This window comes from Prionailurus viverrinus, chromosome F2, assembly GCF_022837055.1.
Source record: "Prionailurus viverrinus isolate Anna chromosome F2, UM_Priviv_1.0, whole genome shotgun sequence".
Taxonomy (NCBI): Eukaryota; Metazoa; Chordata; class Mammalia; order Carnivora; family Felidae; genus Prionailurus; species Prionailurus viverrinus.
The window spans coordinates 76,727,596-76,746,504 of NC_062578.1; the positions used below are offsets into that span (position 1 = coordinate 76,727,596).

The following is an 18,909-nucleotide window of genomic DNA, read 5'->3' on the forward strand; positions in this document are numbered from 1 at the left end:
GCACCTAGTATTCCTGTTGGCGCTTTGTGGTTATTTGCTTATCTCTCTTCTCTCCCCCTCCCGTTGTTAAGACCTTCATTTCTTATTCTAGGCATTGCAAACTTTTATTTGGAAACAGTTTTAAAATAAAAGAGTTGAAAATATAGTGCTAAGGCGTCCCGTATGCCCGTTTGTCTGGATTCCCCAGTTGTTAACGCTTTCCCACATCTGCTTTCCCATCGTCCCCGTGTATTTACGTATGTTCCTGGCTCGTTGGGGAGTAAGGTGCCCACGTTATCTCCCCTTGCCCCTAAAAGTCCACCTTAGCGTGGATTTTCTCTTACGTAACTGCAGTTCTGGAGGAGAGTGATCACATTTAGGAAGTCGATCGTTGTTTCATACGACTGTCTCGTCTGCAGTCCGTGCGCCACTCTTGCCGTGCTTCCCATTTGGTCTTGGAGAGGATCCAGTTCAAGACCCGAGAGTGCATTCAGCTGTTTAGTGTCTTTTGGTCTCTCACTTTGGAAGAGCACCTGCGTCTTCCTTTACCTTTTATGCCGTGCGTGTTTGATTACCACAGAGACCAGGTTTCTGTGGGTCGTCCGCCTGGGTTGTCCATTTCCTTAATATCCGGTTCACGTGCTTCCGCTTCCGCAGGAATCCCCCTGAGGCGATGGTGTGTCCTGCTCGGCACCTCCTACTGGGAGGCACACGGTGTCGGGGTCACGTTGTCCTGTGACCGACGATACAGGTTTGATTACTTGGTTAAGGTCCTGCCAGCTGTCTCCACTGCAAAGATATTATTTTCCTTTTGTAAGGAAATTAGTATTTTTGTGAGGAGACACTTGTAAATACTCCGTTCCTCATTGTAAACTCTTCCTCACAGATTTTAGCATCCATTGACGTTTGTTAACCTGAATTATTACTGTGCTAGTTGTAAGATGGAGATTTTCTTTTTTTTTTTTAATTTTATTTATTTTGAGAGAGAGACAACGCGCACGCACGCACGAACATTGGATGGGCACAGAGGGGGAGAGAATCCCAAGCAGGCTTCATGCTTTCAGCCCAGAGCCCGATGCGGGGCTTGAACCTATGAACTGTGAGGTCGTGACCTGAGCCGAAATTAAGAGTCGGACGCTTAGCTGACTGAGCCACCCAGGTGCCCCTAAAGTGGCGATTTTCTAATTCAGTCATTCCATCTACATTGATTGGTTGACATTCTACCTGAGGGAACGTGTTCATTTTTTTCTTTCCTTCTTCCTCCTCTCCCTCCCTCCGTCATCTGTCTGTATAATTTCAGGGATTCTTCTTTGATTCAACTGGTCATAATCCTTTGCTAATCGTTATATAAATTGGCAATTAAATTGTCCCAGATTTGGCCATTGGGAAGCCCTTTACCGTGGCTCCTGGGTCTCATTGAAAGGAGCGTCCCATATGCCTTTTGAATATTTTTTTAAACCCCTTAACAGCATTTTGTTCCAGGCACATCTTGTACTTGCCGTGCCGCAGCTCTAAAATTAGCCATTTCTTCCAAGGTGCCTAGTTTCTTATGGTGTGGAATGGTCTTTAAACGTCAAAATCTGGAGCGGACTACTGGTGTATCATTGCTGCTGGGCCCTTTCACTGGACAGAGTGGTTGATGATGTGTCTGCAGGTGTATCGCCATTGTCTTCGCGTGAGACTCGGAGTAGGCCTGTAGACTGACTGCAAGTGGACAGAAGCGAATGTTCCGTGGGCTGTACATTCCACTCAACTTGCTGTTGCGGCAGAAAAGCAGCCAGAGACAGCATGGACACGAATGATTACGATTGTGTCCTCGCAACGCTATTTTGTGATACGCGTAGTGTGCTGGCTTCGGCCGTGGGCGTTAGTCTGCCTGTCCTTCCTCGTTCCCAGCTACTGGAGAGCAGGGACCAGGCCGTATCTCTCTTTTGCGATACCGTCCACCATAAGGGTGCTGTCAAAACTCTTTGGATGAGTGAATTAATGATAATTGTTAGACCACTCATTCCTCTTACATGGATCTTTTAGATACGGATTTCTTATGGCTTACCGATTTGTTGAGGTCCTCATTTGCAAGATCCGAGTCTTTTAAACACCCGATGTGCACAATATGCAAAGTAATAATAAGAAAAACTAATTTCATAAAACTCCTGAGGGTGTTTATGTTGTCATGATAACATGGCTACCTTTTTTTCTTTTTTTAAACTTTTTTTTAATGATTATTTTTGAGAGTGAGAGAGAGAGAGAGAGGGAGACAGGGGCAGAGACAGGGAGACACAGAATCAGAAGCAGACTCTAGGCTCCGAGCTGTCAGACAGAGCCCGACATGGGCTCGAACTTACGAACCGCGAGATCACGACCTGAACCAGAGTCGGACACTTAACCGACTGACCCACCGAGGTGCCTTCATGGCTACCTTTTTCTTAATAAAGTCCTTTCTCAAGGCATAGCTGTAACGTGCAGGCATTACATAGGGCCCCTGCTCTGGTCTAGCATAACTCTGTTCTGTGTAGTCTTTAGCTGAAAGGCAGAACTTCAGCACCGATCAATTGGGTGAAAAATCTCAAAAAATACTCCTTTTATTGTCTGAGAATAGGTTTATTTCTTCACAATTTTCTTTATGTAATTATTTCTCTGATTTATTCAAAAAAGGATTTGGTTATAGCAGTGATGAATGGATTTTATCAGGGAGTGAACCCAGTCTCGGAGAAAAGTATGTCATTAGGAAGGACCACCTGTTGTCGATGCACAGTGACGATGATCCAGGTAATGTGGGACACCGAGAAAACCCAGGCACCAGGGTATTGCGAACAGCAGCGGTGTAAGCATAAAGATGTAAATCAAGTCAATTTAAAGTGTCCTTGATGACTCTAAAAGAAATCAGACTTTTAGTTATTGCTTACATTTTTTTTTTTTAATTCTCCAAATTCAAAAGTCAGTAGTCAGCGTGTTGGTGAGTGGTTTTTGTGTTTGTGAGTGGTTGTTGTGTTGGCTGGCTGATTGTTTATCAGAAAAGCATGAAGTGGTGCTCAGTCCTTTCTCTAGAAATCAAGAAGGTGGTATTAAAGTTCTGTGTCCCAGAACAGCTCATGGTTCTGTGGAAAGTCCTGGTCCGGTGGTGAAGGGGGTCCTGAGCAAGTCTCCTGCCCGCACTTGGCTTTTCTCTGCCAGGTCCTGAGGTGCCTCACAAGATTTTGATTTGGTTAATGAGTTTTACTGCTTTTTGTTTTGTTGTTTTTTTGTTTTGAATGTTTATTTATTTTGAGAGAGAGAAGAGAGAGAGAATCCCAAGCAGGCTTCATGCTGCCAGTGCAGAAGCGCAGAGCCTGACACGGGACTCGAACTCACAGCCCTGGGATCATGATCTGAGCTGAAATCAACCAAGAGTCCAACACTTCAAGGACTAAGCCACCCAAGAGCCCCTGTTTTGTTGTTTTTAAGTATGGAAAGAACCTTCCTGAGGAAGCTACAGCTCCGTGTCTATGCGTCTCTCACATACTCAGAGACACGTGAAGCAAGGACTGTCTGCACTTTGGACGCTGCCCATCGTGTAGTTTACCATCAGTTCAGAACAGATAGGACACCAAACCCCCTGCCCTAGGTCCACAATGACTTGGAAGAACACGGCGACTGAAAAACTAAAAGTCATGTGTCTTAATGGTGAATTGACTGTATTCTGTATTACTATACTTTGTTTTGTTTCCTTCTCGACCCTGCCAGGGTCTTGCTCATAAATGGCGAAGAGGTGTGTTCCTTTTGGTGGTAGGAAGCTCGGTGAGCCTCAGTTTATCCACCTATAGAATGATCCCGAGGGAGTTGTGTGACGTGCCCGGCATCTTGTGGTCACGCGGAGTCGGTCACCTCCTCCAGAGTTCTTCCGGCCGGCGTGCACGTGTCCGTCGTTCGTGGAGCCCAGCTCAGGCCGTGTACTTGTGGAAGCGTGCACGTAGCAGGCTGCGTGTGAACTCTCCGTCAGAGCCCCGTGTTACTTCCAGGAAAGGGGTCCGAGCGGCACAGAGCGTCCGGGCCGGGCGAGACGGCCCGCGAGCAGCACCTTCTGCTGATGAGACCTCCGGGTTTACCCCTGGGGGAGGCCCGTGTCCGGCTCGCGGGGGCCCCGGGAGGGGACCGGCGGGCCGTGCGTGTCTCCACGGCCTTTCCCGCGGGGCCGGAAGGGTGTTCGCTTCTTGCCCGGGGCGGACGCGGCCACGCGGGGAACACAGGCGGCCGGCCGGCGGCGAGCGCTGCCGCGGCGAAGACCAGCGCGGGGGCCTGTGGCACCACCTAGGGGTGGGGAGCCCACCGGGGAGGGCGACGGACCGGCTGTGACCCCTGGTGCGACGGGAGTCCGTCTCGTCGCCCGCCACCGTGGCGTCTGCGCAGACGTGGACTCGCTGCCGGCGGGAGCGCCATTGGGCCCGTGCCCCCCCCCCCCCCCCGGCCCCCCCAGCGTGTCCCCCCCCCCCCCCAGCGTGTCCCCGCGCCCGCTCCACGCCCCTCCCCCCTCTTTGCAGCCCTGCTTGCGTGTATCACGCTCCAGAGGCCAACGACCCGTTGGGAGTTCTTTCTCCCACCAGAGTCCAGCTTCCTTCAGGCAGGAGACGTGACTCGCTATGTTCGATTCCTGCTCTGGTGACCAGCGCGGTGCCTGGGAGATCATAGCTTCTCGCTAGTGTTTGCAGAGTGAAGAGTCGGTTGGTCTCAGATTCTTCTCTGCGTTAGGGCAATGGATTCATGACCTCGGGGTGCTTTGTGGAAGGAACATGGAGAAAGAGTGTTCTCATCTTATTTGAGTTCCCAGCGACTGATTTTGAGAGACCTGCTACTTCTCGGGCCATCATGGCAGGCGTGTGCGCCCTGGCAGTGTGGGCACCGGCCTTGGGTCTGAGACTCAGACTCTGTCATTTAAGAATTACTGAACTTGGGTGCAGACCTTTACCTCTCCAAACTCAGTTCCTTAGTTTGTCAGAGCAGGCACCATACTGCCCACCTGCCAGGCTAGGCTTCTTGTGAGGATTCAGTTGTGTTTTGTTTTGTTTTTGAAAGTTTTTTTTATTTTTGAGAGAGAGACAAAGAGAGTGCGAGCAGGGGAGGGGTAGAGAGCAAGGAAGACACGGAATCTGAAGCAGGCTCTGGGCTCTGTGCTGTCAGCACAGAGCCGGATGCGGGGCTCGAACTCACAGACTGCGAGATCATGACCTGAGCCGAGCTCGGACGTTTAACCAACTGAGCCCCCCAGGCGCCCCATGCGGATTTAGTGACACACCTCAAGACTGCAGAACGGAGACTCCAGGCTGCTGGATCTCTAGTGCTGAGAACAGTCAGAATAGTGCCTAACACACAGTAGGCGCTCAGTGTTGGTTGGGTGAATAATACACGTGAAAGCAGCTTCTCTTGGTCTCGAGTATAAAGTAAAAGCAGGAATGTATTGACAAGCAGGGGAGCAGGATAGGCAGGGACTAGAATGTGCAGGGCCAGTAGACAGGGGAGGAGTAAGAATGTATTTTAAATTTGGAGCATGATTGGACGGATCTAATGCTGGAGAAGGACACGGTCAGCTACGTGTTTTAGAAAGATCATTTAGGATGTTGAACGACACAGGTTTAAAAGCGTTTGAGTTCTGTGAGTTGAGAATTGTATGTAGTATTCCTAGACATCTGACTAAGAGTGCATGACCATGTATTTGAAGCGTTGGTGGAGGAGATCCCCTGGGGAGAGCGCAGAATCAAAAGAGAAAAGGACAAAGGGACCCTTGTGGCCCTTTCAGCACTGGAGTCTTGGGCAAAGGAGAAGAATCCCTTTGTTGTTTCCTTTTCTTACTTCATAAAGGGTGTGAGTCCATCAGTGTAAACTATACTTGAAACTGTGTGTTTTAAAAGCTTTTTGTGTGCGCATGTGTGATGCATTCTTTTCAAATAGGAATCTTAAAGTTTGTCACCGCTCGTGATGCTTAAGCAAAACAGGATCTCTGTAAGCTTCTTCAACTCTGAGCTGATCACAGTTTGGTTCAGGGAGCTTAGGGAGTGTGGTGGCACAGCCAGGCTCTTGCGGGCTTGTCTGCGCACAAGGCCTACTGCCTCCTCCCAGCAAATCTTGCCCACCACAAGTCTTCCAGACGACTGTTGAGTTGGCTCACACTTTCCCACTAGAGTTTAACGTAAGTGAAATGCGTTGTGCCTTTCAATTCTCACCAGCAAATGCCTGTCGTAATTGCTTCTTTCTTTGCAAAAGTATTGGTTAGTGTTGCTGCCTCGCAGTCCATCCGGAAGGTGAATCCTGAGCCCTGCCTCAGAGGGTTCCCTGGGGATGTATGCGGAGGGCGCAGACACCATCCTGGGCAAACGTAGACTTTTACTCTTGGCACGGAGACTGCAACAGACTGCAACAGACGGCCCCACCGCCTCTCCTCTAGGGCTTAGGGGCGGAGCGGACTCCTTGTCTGCCTCCTGCTGCCCTCCCCTTAGGTTGGACCCTAGTTCTTGTTTGGTCCCTCGAACGGGTGGCTGTGACCTCATCCAAAAAGGGTAGAACTGTTTGGGCTTTCTTCTTGCAATAGCCACGTGGTAAAAATGGGCCAAAAGTAAGTTCCAGGAGAAAAGCCTGGTAAGGTCCCCTCATTGGAGGATACTTTTGGTCTCTTGTCTGCTTGCCCCGGAGGGGTCACTTCCTAGTGCTTGGACCCAGGGGGGTGGCCCAGACGAGTCCATTGGACCACAGTTCTTTCTCACTGGTGGTGACGTTTCAGTGTTTGGGAAGACGGTGAGGGTCCTTGGTGTCCTCCAGAGATTTGGGTGTGTCACTGACACTTTGTTTTTCAGCTCCTTTGCCTGCAGACCATACTAGGAATTAAGGGAGCGTCAGGTGCCAGTTCACAGTCTCATAGTTCACTTAATTTCATTTTACAGTTGTCACTTCCTACTCGAGTAACCCTTTCCCAAAATAGTTTTGCTGTCTGTTTGAAAAATATCAATAATAAACTTTTCTAAGTACCTTGATTTGGGCTTCTTGTTTGGAGCAAATATTGGCCTCCACGGTTATCACCTAGAAGTCAAAGAAGCAGTGTTTCTTCCGCTTGAACAAAAATCACAATATGCAGAATAGGTTTCAAACCATAAACTTTGCCTTGAAATTTAACATACAGCGTGCTGGAAGCCAGTATGCCCAAGGGGAATATGCACCGTGTCTTGCTTAGTTTGGAGTCATAAAGGCTTCTCTTGAGTTGGCTGCTGCTTTTAACACCAGGTACTTCTATGCAGTGGCTCATATCTTAATTGTGTTATTTAACACCATTGTTCCGAAACAGTAATGAGTCAGTTTATGTTGTTTGGTATCTTAAGTTCTTTATGGCAAGGGCCAACAATCAAGCACTGTTCCCATCTCTCATGGGTACAGTTCAGAAAGAAGTGATTTTCTTAGGACGTTTAAGATGAGGTTCGTCTGTGTAGAGAAAACAAAAATAATTTTCTTTCCTTTTTTAGTTTTCAGATTCAGATGTTGTTTGTGACTTATTTACAATAAAACTGAAAAACCGGAAGAGAGAGTATATCCGTGTTCTACGGCTGCTGTAACGCATAGCCGTGAATTTAGTGGCTTTATTATCTTGGGGTTCTAGAGGGCAGAAGTCTGTAATGGTTCTCACAGGGCCAGAGTCAGGTGTCTGGGACACTAAGTCCCTTTCTGGAGATTCAAGGAGAGAAATTGTTCCCTAACTTTTCTGGCTGCAGGAGGCTGCGCACAGCCCTGGGCGCCTGGCCCCTTCCTCCGTCTCTGAAGCCAGCAACTTCCACGCTGCCTCTCCCGTAGGCCTCTCCTGCAGGCCTCTCTTGCTTTTCTCCTCCATTTGTGAGACTCTTTGTAATTGCCTGGAGTTACCTGGATAATCCAGGAGAATCTTCCCATTTTAAGATTAGCCGATTAACAACCTTAGTTCTGTCTGCAACTTGTAGTTTTCCTTCTCCGTGCAACTTAAACATTTACAGGTTCTGGAGATGAGGATGTGGGCGTCTTGGGGGAGCCATTGCTTTTTCTACCACAGAGCGATTAAGGAGGACTGCAGAAAGCTGATATTTACCAGGTACCGAGTATATCTTCAGTTCTGGTTTTAGGGATTTTCATGTGTTTAGGATGTTCTCTCGAATGATTCATCAGGGGCTCTGGAGATACGAAAGAACTTGTCGGTGTCACATAATTGTTAATAATGATGCGCTGGTATTTGTTGAGTTCTTGTTAAATGCCAGCCAGTTTACAGACCGTATTTTTCTCAGCACTTGGTACATGCCTCTGAGATAAGAGAAATATATTCCACTTCACAGGGGAGAAAACAGGCTTTCGTGGAAGTTGTGACTGGCCTGATGTCGCACGGCTGGCTTGTGACTGAGTGCTTTGGACTTTGTCCATCTGCTTCCCAGTTACCGTGGATTAGGGTGTAGGGGCCTCACAGAGCTGATCGTCATATTGAAGTTGTCATCCGGGTAATGTTCAGAGTACCTGTCAGGGTATTTGTCAGAGGTCATTTGGTTCACGTGTCACAATGACCAGGCAGTTAATAGACTGACTTGACAGCTGCTTTTTCCTCCCTCTGCACTTCTACTTTTTACCTGTTTGTAGACCATGTTTATTGAGCTCCTCTTTAGTCACTGCTTCCCATCTATTTTCCATATTTTTTCAGGCATCACTTTCCTTAATCTGTGCCACAGGCTTACACAGACAGATACTGACACTCCCATTTGATAATGAAACTTGGCCTAAGAAAGGGAGAAGGGCAAGATTGGAACCAAGCTCCGTTTTGACTCAAAACCCGTGTTCTTTTTTGCTGTGCTATATAAAAGGTGTGTCTTCTTTACAGAGTTTTACTTCAATCCTACATATTCAGCATGATCGCTTGAAATAATTCCATAAAATATTTAGAAAATACAGACAAAAGAAACTAAACATGACTGATGTAGTAATTAAACTGAATGCCTAAGGAACACATGTTGATATATTCAAAAGAAGAGCTAAAAAGTACTTGGTTTATGTCGACCCTGATGAGCTCAGCGACATGGAACAAACTAGGACTTGCTTCGACGATTTGTGTCCAATTTGAATCAGCGGTTTCAGTTAACGTTCGTCGTGGGCTGAACAGCGTTCCCCAGATAGGTCTGCATCCTGAGCCCCAGAAGTTGTGAATACTAGCGTATGTGGCAAAAGGAACTTGGCAAATATTATTAGGTTAAAGATCTTGAGATGTATTTTCATGGATCACCTGGGTGGACCCAATATAATCAGCAAGCACTGGTCCTTATAAGAGGGATGTGGAGGAGGAGACGGAGTCAGACAGAAGGCAGTGTGACAGTGGAAGCAGTGATTGTAGTGATGTGGCCACACGCCATTGGAATGTTGGCAGACTCAAGAAGATGGGAAGGACATGGGAAGGAACTCTTAATTGGAGCCTCTAAAAGACATGCTTTCATCTTAGAATTCTAACTTCTAGAAATGTAAGAGAATGTTCACATTGTTGTTTCAAGGCACTAAATTTGTGGTAATTTATTACAGTGACGATGGGAAACTAATACAGTGTCCTTAAATAATTATGAACTGCTTAACAATAATAGTTGGAGACTTCAGTACCCTTTTTAAATAATGGATACAACAACCAGGTAGAAGATAAGTAAGGAAATAAAGGACTGAAACGGCATCATAAGCCGACTAGACTGAGTGGACATCTGTAGAACATGTTCTCTTGACAAGAGCAGAAACTACATATCTCTTAAGTCACATGAAACATCCTCCAGGACAGATCATAATAAGCTAGTCCATAAAACAAGCCTCAGTAAATTTTAAAGGATTGAAATTATGCAAAGGATGTTCTCTAGCTATAATGAAATGAGATTAGAAATTAATGATAGAAAAAAACTTGGGGAATTCACAAGTATGTGGAAGTTAGCAGACTTCTTAGTAACGGATGAGCCAAACAAATCACAGGGGGAATTAGAAAATGTTTTGAGATGAATGAAAATGAAGATATAACATACCCAAATTTATGGGATGCAGCTAAAGCGGCACTTAGAGGCAAACTTAGAGCTGTAAATACCTATATTAAAAATGAAGGTAATTCTCAAGTCAGTTACTTAGCCTTCCATGTGAAGACTGTGCGAAAACAAATTAAATCTAAATTAAAGAGAATGTTGAAAATAATATAGATTGATCTGTCCTGGAGAATGTTCCATGTGACTTAAGAAGAATGTAGTTTCTGCTCTTGTCAAGGGAACACGTTCTTAGATGTCTGCTGATAATACATATTAGAATGGAAATTATCAAAAAGAGAATAGAAAAGCAATACAGAAAATCAACAAACTGAAAGTTGGTTTTTGAAAAGACCAACAAAATTTAACTTTAGCTACACTGACTAAAAAAAACAGGAGAAGATTCAAATGACTGAATTCAGGAATGAAAAGGGAGACCCTCTACTGACTTTATAGAAATTGAAAGGATTGTAAGGAAATACTATGAACAATCGTATGTCCATAAATTAGGTAACTTGGTTTAAATGGGAAGATTCTTAGAGGGACAGAAACTGCCAAAACCGACTCAAGAAGAAATAGAAAATGTGAACAGAGTGGTGAAGAGATGAATTGGTAAATAAAAAAATACTCACTAAAAAAATCCCAGGTCCAGATGGCTTTACTGGTGAATTCTACCAAACATTTAAAAAATAATTAATACCAATTCTTGACTAACTCTTCCAAAAAAACAAAAGCAGAAGGAATACTTCCCAACTCATTCTAGGAGACCAGAATTACCTTTATTCCAAAATCAGACAAAGTCATCACACACACACAAAAAAACAAAACTACAGACCAGCATCTCTTACGAATACAGACACAAAGATCCTTAAAACACTAGCAAACCAAATCCAGCAACATATAAAAAGGATTATTCACCGTGATCATATAGGATTTATCCTAGGAACACAAGGCTGGTTTAGCATTGAAAAATCACTTAATATACCATCATTGGAATATAGGACAAAAAACATATCATCTCAATAGGCAAAGGAAAACATTTGACAAATTCTAACCCTTTCATGATAAGAATACTCAACAAACTAGGAATTGAAGGGAACTTCCACAATCTGAAAAAGGGATATCTATGAAAACCCACAAGTAACGTAATAGTCAAAGACTTTTCCCTTAAGACCAGGAAGGAGCAAAGATGTCTTCATCTTTGCCTTCACTCCTACTATTCAGCATTGTCCTGGAGGTTCTAGCCAGGGTAGCTGGGCAAGAAAATGAAATAAAAGGTATCCAGATGGGAAAGGAAGAAGTATCATTAACTTTATTCTATAGATGACATGGTCTTATTTATAGAAAATCATAAGGAATCTACTAAAAATCTGTTAAAACTAATAAGTGAGTTTGGGATATTCCTTTTAGTTACTTTAAAATTGAATATTTCGGGGCACCTGGGTGGCTCAGTCAGTGAAGTGTCTGACCTCGGCTCAGGTCATGATCTCACAGTTTGTGAGTTCTGTGCTGACAGCTCAGAGCCTGGAGTCTGCTTTGGATTCTGTGTCTCCCTCTCTCTCTCTCTCTCTCTGCCCTTCCCATGCTCACTCGCTGTTTCTCTCCCTCTCAAAATAAATAAATTAAAAAAATACAATAAAAGCAGGGGCGCCTGGGTGGCTCAGTCGGTTAAGCATCCGACTTCGGCTCAGGTTATGATCTCGCGATTCATGGGTTTGAGCCCTGTGTCAGGCGCTGTGCTGATGGCTCAGAGCCTGGGGTCTGCTTCAGATCTGTGTCTCTCTCTCTGCCTCTCTCCCTCCCCTGCTCATGCTCTGTCTCTCTGTTGCTCTCAAAAATAAACATTAAAAAAATTTTTTTAAGTTGAATATTTCTTCTAATAATAACTATGATGTGTACCTCACTGGATTACAAGTTTCATGAAGCCAGGGCTCACATCTCTTTTGTAGACCACTGAATAACTAGCTCCTGCACACATGCTGGGTGCGTGGAAAGCGCTCTTTACAAAGTGCTTGATAAATGATTATTTTGGAAAAAAAAATAGAAAATATAAGCAATTTTTAAAAGTTGCACTATCCATAACGCAATCATTTGGAGGTAGTTGTTCATATTTTAGATAGTTTCCTTTTCCATGTAAAATTTTAGATTGGGTTCTTAGTTCAATATTGTACCACAGTCATTTTCCTAGGTCATTGGAAAGTTGGAAATACTGTTTTTCATGGCCATGTAGTACTCCATGTTATATACTTAGCTGATTCTTCACTAATGAGCATTTCCAGTTTTGGGAATTAATAATTCGGGATTGTCTGTCCCATTTCCTCGATGTCTGTCCATTTCTGCCCCTGCCAATATTACTGTGATAGCCTGAATCTGCTTCCTTACTGCTAGTGCTGTTCTCTATCAAGATTTGTACTTAAAAGGAAGCAGTGAAACTGCAAATCTTTTTAGACATGCAAGTCCAGTCAAATCATTCCTTCATTTAACCGTTTTCACTCTAGCTCATATCTTCAAGATAAAATGTTAAAATTTCTCAGGATGGCATTCACTGTTCTACTTTAGTCTCCAGTCTCATTTCTGTCACCCTCTCTTGGGTGTTACTAGCACACCGGATTTCTTGTCTGGTTCACGAAAGCCACATGCTCTTGTGTAAGGTCCTCTGTGTGTTGTGTTTTGTTTTTTAACAGAAATGCCCTTTTCCCTCTTACGTGCCTCGCTCACTTGTATTCTTAGGGATTCAGCTGGGGTACCCCCATCTAGAGGAAACCAGTTTGCCATCCACTCTCAGCTCTGGCTTAGTTGCCTCATCTGCCCATTTCTGTCTTCCTCCATCGTAGCCTTTATCACACTGGATTGTAATTTCCTTCCTATTACATCTTCCCTACTAGGGTCAGCTCCTTGAAGGCAAGGACTGTGTATCCACTGTGCCTGGAACACAGAGGCCTTCAGTAAATGCTTGTTCAGTGAATGCTTCACTGAACCTCTTTGCACATAAGTCTGCAGTGGTCGTTCAGGTAGTTTCTTGAGGACAGTTTCCCAGAAGTTGAATAAGCAGACAACATTTTAAAGGTTCTTGACCTACACTGTCAAATTGATTTATAGAGGAGTTGTGCCGGTTAAACTTTCTGCCTGTCAGTAATGTATGTGAATATATGTAGATGAGGCCCTCTAGCTCCTATTTTTAAAAAACTTTTATTCTTAACACATTCCTTTTTTTAATTAGTCAATCTTTAAATTCTAGAATAGTTAACATACAGTATTATATTAGTGTCAGGTGTACAATACAGTGGTTCAACTGCCAGGATAATCTGTGTTGTTTCTGCCAAGGCCACGGTTATTTAGGGAGCTACTAAGTAGAAAGCATGTATTTGGAGGCTCTCAGCCTGTCACCTTTTATGATTAGTTGGTCATGGGAGCATACTTTAGTAAACTAGAAACCTGGATATTTGGTTTTCCATTTTCCACTCTGTATGGTTGCTTTTCAAATAGAATTTGTTGTTCCTTTATATTATAGATGGGCAGAGAGCCCTTTTTGACAGTATAATGATCAAAACAGTAATAGGCACACTGTCAGAATAAATGCTTCTGCAGAACTTGGTGAAGCTCTTCGAGAAGCACTTCCATCTGATTCCCCTATGGTTTTGCAAAGTTAAGAAGCAAAGGTGTTATAATGTCACTGAACATTACATTAGCGTGTAAGTTCTGAGTTACTTGTTGGGCTGATGAACTTAACGTTGTCCACAGGACAGAGGAAAAATAATTAGCAATGATGTATCCAGTGTTTGGATTTGCATCTGATAAAATCTGGAGTAGAATTATAAGCAATGTACAGGGCTGCCCTGGCAAACAGGAAGTTGTTAGGTTTATAAGGCTCAATACTGACGAAGAGGGAGAGCAGAACGGGGCTCTTGCTTCCCAGAGCAGTTTCTGGGAGAAACCTTGTGTTCCTGGCTGAGCTAGCTCTCCATCAGTTATATGCGCCGTGTCCTTATATCTCCCTAGTGTGCCCCGTTTTTGTCTGTCTTTTTTTTTTTTCCCCCGTCTTAGTTTATTGGGTATGAGTGTGTTTTGGGATGGGTGAGGAGTGGTACTGGAAGCTGGGAAAAGTTGAGATTCTGATTTCATTGTTCAGGCAAGTGATGGTCTGGGAGAGAAGATATCAAATGTGCTCTGGTCCCCATGTGGCCGTGAGGCCACAAGTTACCCCACCTCTGTGGCCCTGTCATCATCTGCAGAGCGGGATGGCACCACCTCGCTAAGTGGCACTGTTGGGACGTGAGAGGGCCAGGGCAGTAAACCGAGTATTTGTCAAGAGTCGGACTAGTGCCTGGCAGGTAGCAGGCGCCCAGCCAGTGTTTGTACTTGATCATAAAGCTCTTTCCATCAGGTCGCTAGAAAAGAACGGCATTAAATAATAGTGGTTGCTTTGTCACTGTTCTTGTGCTTGTTCCTGGGACCAGATCCTTTCTTCTGTTCCCCAGCATTTGTAGACACCGTCTCCCTCCTCCTCGCCTGTCTCTCTCTCTCTCTCTCTCTCTCTCTCTCTCTCTGTACCCCCTTTCCATTGAAAAGAAAGGTCAGAACTGATGGTTTTCTCTATTAAAATGTTACATTCACTAAGTAAGTCCTCTTTGTACCTGGCTTATGTTTGAAAGTTGCTGATCACATTTTATGAACCCTTTTCTTTCAAACACGTGGCACAACGGTCAGACCTGTCGGAAGACACCCTCTCGAACCAGTGGTTATTATCATTGCGTTGTTGTGTGGCCCCAAGCCCAAAGCATGATGGATTGTGGCAAGTAGACGCACTCAGGTGCTGTGGTTTGCAGCTGGCTGCCCGCGCCGCCTTGGAAGTGCTGTCACACTGGGGTGCGCGGCCTTCGTGGCGGCTGTGCCGGAAGGTGGATGCCATTGCCTGTACTTGACAGTCTTTGAAGCGAATTGGTTTTTGGAACTAGATACTGTACAATATACGAACGCGGTTCATACTCCGAATCTGATTTTATAGATGTGCGACGAAGGGATCCTGTTCGGGTGCCTGATTCGGCCACTTGCTGGGTTTCCTCGTGCTCACCTGCTGTCTCTTGCGCATCCCCGAGACCGTGGCGCGTGGGAGGCCAGGCGGGACCTGCTCCTTCTCCCTCTCTGTGTTGGGGCCAGTACAGGCCGTTTCTAGACATCTAGGAGAGCACAAATACACAATTCCGATTTGCTTTGACCTAAGATGACCTCTCATGTCCACTTCTCGGGAAGACAGTACTGGATGATGACTCAGAATGAGCCCCTGGAGTCGGATGCTGAGATGTGTCTGTCTTGTCACTCCGACCCGACCCGCTGGCAAAGTCCTGGTAGGTGACTTAACTCTGCCCCTCCTGCATTTTCTCGGCTGAGGTCGAATGCGGCGTTGGGTAAAAACACCACCTCGGACGCAACATGTCAGCGCCACGGCCGCGTGCCAAATGCTGCGCCCTGGTAGGCGGCTGTGCTTCCGGCCCGCGGAGGCAGAACTGCACAGGGCGGGGGCGGAGGGGGGGGGGGGGGGCGTGCTGTGCGCCAACCGCGTTCTCGCCCCAAGTCGGTTATGCACCTGACTCAGTCCGGTGGTCTTCAGAGCACCCCTGCACCGGCCCCCGGGCGACCCGCGTGTCTCGCGTCCCTCCCGCCAGTGTGGAACTTGCGCGGCTCCGGCGCCCCGGCGGTGACCGACACGTAGCAGGTGTTCAGGCAGAGAACCTGGGCGGATGCGGATGGGAAAACAGAGTTGCCGGGGTCCAGACGAGGAAAACCACCCAGGTGACTGGTTTTACGCTGGACCTTGAAGGATGAGGAAGAGTTTGCCATGCGTGTACAGGGTTGGAGGAGAGCATGCCAGCCAGAAAGGTGGAGGGTTGGAGGTACGCAGGCGCCGTGTGAATGAGGGGGATGGGTCACACCCGGTGTCGCATCACCTGATGGCCAGTTCGTAAGGGGTTTGTAGGGATTTGTTTTCTGTGTGGGTCATTTACCGAGCTGCCAGGACCATTTCCGTCCAGACTCCTGCTCTGCTTGTTGCAGGAAGTGTTTTCATGGAGAGTTCGATGTGGTGGCTTTATCTTTTTGGTGGAAGTTCATTTCTAGAGGATCAGCTATTCCTCAGTGATATCATCAAGCACACATAGGACTAAATGGTGATGGTAGAGGAAATGGTGAGGAGGAGGATGACGATGGCATTGGAAACCACTTTACAGGGCTTTTCCCAAAGATTTTCACCTGTTACTTCACGGGACTCTCTTGACAGGTATATAGGATTGGTGGGCATCCCTGGAGTCTGTATATATTTTTTGCGTTTGCCTAGGGCCTTGAAAGGAATAGCTTACAGAGATGCACCAGGCAGGGATCCTTGGATTATTACAAAAGGCCTGAGCTCCCGAGTTCTACCTGGTGTCTTTGTTACTGACCTGGGCCCTGGGCGGGGAGAGTGACGAGTAACATGCTTGAGAAATGTGGTTCGTGCTCTCCATTTTGCTTCCCACTGGGCTTTCTGAAGGACGGTGACACTCACAGTCCACAGGCTGCCCTGGCTCATGGTCAGCCTGCCAACCTCATGGTTTGAGAAGCAAATGAAGAGGTCAGTGAGACTCAAGTCCCTGTCCTGTACCATTTTTAATGCTTCATTTTTCTCTCTAAATTCATCACTCCTTTGCAGGTCCTAAGTTCCGCGAGGGCGGGGTTTTGTAGTATTTAGTGCTGATACCATGCAGTCAAAGCAGTGCTCGGCACGTAGAAAATGTGAAGCGAACATTTCGGATGAATGAGGAAGAAATAGACGGTAGCCTCACAGCAAGTCTGCGAGAAGTTCACTTGCCCTAAGTTCTTAGGTTCTTATCTGAGCTCCCGTTTCTGGTAGAGGTGTGACTGGAGGTGTGGACTCCTCCCAGAAGTTAAGTTTGCTAGTAGGCAGGGCACGTGTCGTCTCCACTGTCTAAGAGAGACGAGTTAGCTGGGTCTGCAGTGCAAATGAATGGCTTTCTCAGCTGCGTCAGAGAGGCATATCAATAGTCGTTTACAGGTAATCTGTGCATAGTTAGGTATGTATATCTTGTGCTTTGCCGCCCAGACGTTTTCAGTATTATGAGCACACTTTGCATAATAACAGTGATGTTTCCCTATGTAGCAGAACCCATTCTTATGTGGTGTATATTTATTATAAATTGACATGATTAATTGTGACAGAAATTGATTTGCAGAAATACTGTTATCAGATCTGATCAAACATGAATCATACTGCACACAAATACTTTTTTTTCAAAAACATCTCTGAGGAAAGAAAAAAAAGCAAGTTGGTTTTTCTCTTTTGTTCTCTCTCTTTCTAGAAGAGGATGGTTGTAGCTAATCTGTATGAAATGATTTTTCTCTTCTATCTGGTATTTTGATCTTGAACCTTTAGACCTATGTAAAACACATTTTCTTCCTCTATTCTTTCCTTTATGATTCTCCTTAATTTTTTCCAGCATTTTAAATCATGTAAATATTTTACAGGTAATGTTTAAAGATATTAACGATTTGACATCTTTTGTCAGTGGTTGTTAGTATATTTAATATTAACATTTAAGGTCCAAGAGGTCAAGTGTGTCTGCTCATTGTTGATTTCCTAGCACATAGTGGACTTCAGATGTTTGTGGAATAAATGAATTTATTAAATACTTGTTGTATTAGACACTCTGAAGGAGCTGGGTGCAGCTGGGAAGGGGGGGTGCCTGAAGGAAGTGTGACCCAGCTGCTCGAGGAGCACTTGGGGGGTGTAAGTCACGGGTTAGTCACAGGAGTGGCACGTTTGAGATTGAATTTAAAGCTTAAATGGGATTGAAGGAGGAGAGGGGGAGTGGATAACAGCACAAACTCATGGAACCCTGGGAGACCACGGTAGTTTCTGGGTTGGTGAGGAATTCTGGGTGGATGGTTGCTGTAAGGAAGGAAAAGAAGGATTAACTTGTCTTAATTCCATTTCAGAATCTGTGCTAATGGATAGAAACATGGACGTTGCCCTCAAAGTAACAGAGGAATCGTTGTAACTCTTAGGCTTAAAGGGTTGTTTTAACATTGTTGAACCTTGTGCCATAGAAGTGCTTCAAAAATGAAATCTTTAAAAAAAATCAGTGCTAAAAATTTCAGTTTGAATGTTTTATTTTCAGAAATGGTTACTGTGTGTGCACATGAATAGCTGTGTATATGTGTTTGTGTATATACATGTGTATACACATAAGTGTATGTATGTCAGATACTAATCTTGAGAAAAATAAATATATAAAGTATATAAATACAGTTATAGAAAATAGCATATATAATTCTACATAAAGTTGAGTAGTTTCACGTATTTAATTTTAACTTGTACACTTGCTCATAGTGATCGTGCTTTTGCTTAGGGCAGATTATTACCATATTGATCTCAGAAAAGAACCAAGAGGGAAGTGCCAAATTATTGTTATTGCCAAATGATTGAATAATCAGCTTTATTAGGTAACATGATGGGTTGCAGGAGAGATCATGTTTCTTTCAATCATTAAGCTGTGAAACTATCCTTCTTATTGTGACTTGATCCTGCAGCCTGGCAGAGATAAGAAGTCTGGAGACCTACTCCAAATTCAGCTTATTACAAAAAAACACTTAAAAAGATAAAATTATGCCCTTATTTGTACTGCTATTTATTTAGATTCAACATCCAGAGATTAGAGAAAGTTAAGGGCAGCAAGTGTCAGCCCTAGTACTAAGCATCTTTTCGAAAAATTATGTCATCCTCAACAATAGAGTTGAGAGAAAAAAGCAAGATGAGAAAGCAGTGCTCGTGATGTGAGTTTTGTATTTGATTAGGAGTCTGGCTGTTTTTAAAAGAACAGAAAGAGCCCATGTTCAGTTAGAGACTAAACAGCATCATGATTTGCATTGAACA

General features: G+C 45.0%; 1 protein-coding gene across 3 annotated transcripts in view; it reads left to right on the forward strand.

The window, feature by feature from the left end:
* Nucleotides 1-18,909, forward strand: part of KHDRBS3 (KH RNA binding domain containing, signal transduction associated 3) — a 188,329-nt gene that overhangs the window by 9,823 nt on the left and 159,597 nt on the right. The gene's annotated exons all lie outside the window — the stretch shown is intronic.